This window comes from Cicer arietinum, chromosome 3 (assembly GCF_000331145.2).
Source record: "Cicer arietinum cultivar CDC Frontier isolate Library 1 chromosome 3, Cicar.CDCFrontier_v2.0, whole genome shotgun sequence".
NCBI classification, from domain to species: Eukaryota; Viridiplantae; Streptophyta; class Magnoliopsida; order Fabales; family Fabaceae; genus Cicer; species Cicer arietinum.
This window is the reverse complement of record NC_021162.2, coordinates 34,343,161-34,344,593: the sequence shown is the minus strand read 5'-3', so window position 1 is coordinate 34,344,593 and position 1,433 is coordinate 34,343,161.

Here is a 1,433-nt window from a genome sequence, read left to right as displayed (position 1 = left end):
ACTGCTTCTCGTGTAAAATCTCAAGAACTTGACGTAAGTGTTCTCCATGCTCTTCTTCAGTTCTCGAGTAAATTAATATATCATCAATGAACACCACAACAAATTTATCAAGGAATGGACTAAAGATTCTGTTCATGTAGTCCATGAAAATTGTTGGTGCATTGGTAACTCCAAACGGCATAACCATATATTCATAATGTCCATAACGGGTTCTCAAAGCAGTTTTCTGAATATCTCCTTCCCTTACTCGAATCTGATGGTAACCCGACTTCAAGTCAATCTTCGAAAATATCGCGGCCCCTCTCAATTGATCCATTAAATCATCGATGCATGGCAAAGGATAACGATTCTTAATAGTTGCCTTATTAAGTTGTCTATAATCCACACATAAGCGCGAGCTTCCATCCTTCTTCTTAACTAGCAAAACTGGAGCTCCCCACGGTGATACACTTGGTCTTATAAATTTCCTCTCCAACAAGTCTTCAATTTGGCTTTTGAGCTCATTTAATTCCAATGGCGACATTCGATACGGTGCCATTGAAATTGGTCCCGTTCCTGGGTGCAAATCAATGAAGAATTCCACTTCTCTTACTGGTGGCAATCCTGGAATTTCCGTTGGAAATACGTCCCGGTACTCATTGACAAGCATCACATCTTCTATGTTCACATTTATCTTTCCCTCCACATTAGCCAGGGACAAAAACTCATGAGTTCCTTCTCTTAGCGACACTCGAAGTTTGTTAGCGGCTAGATATTTAACAACTCCTGGTTCGGGGAAAAGAACCAATTTACGAGCGCAATCCAAGATCACGTAATGATACGACATCCAATCCATACCGAGAATGACCTCGAGTGATTGTAGGGGTAAACAAATCAAATTAATCAAGAAGTCTCTATTTTGTATAGTTACTTGACAATGTAAACATGCAGAATTTACTGTCAAAGTCTTAGCGGGTGTGGAAACAACCAAATCAAAAGGTAAAGCAGACACAGATAACTTCAAGCGATTCACACAGTCCATAGCAATGAAGGAATGGGTTGCCCCCGAATCAAAGAGTGCAGTTAGAGTGTTACCTGCAATCTCACAGTCACGTTGAATCAGATTACCAGATGGATTCCCCTCTTCAGCACTCACACAATAAATGCGTCCTCTAGCAGTAGGACGAGTAGCCCTAGTTACATTCACAACTGGTTCTACCTTTGGAGCCGTAATCCCTTGCCATGTGCCCTGGCTTCCGACAATTGTAACAGGTGAGGACATTAGAGGCACAAGCACTAGCGTAATGTCCCTCTTCCCCACATCGGAAACATCGGAGCACTTGTCCCAACTGTCTTCCGAAATTCTGGTTCCCTGGGCGACTCTGCCCACCGTTGTTATTTTGTGGTCGATTATAAGATTTAGCAACTTGCTTTCCCTTGTTCTGATAATTCAC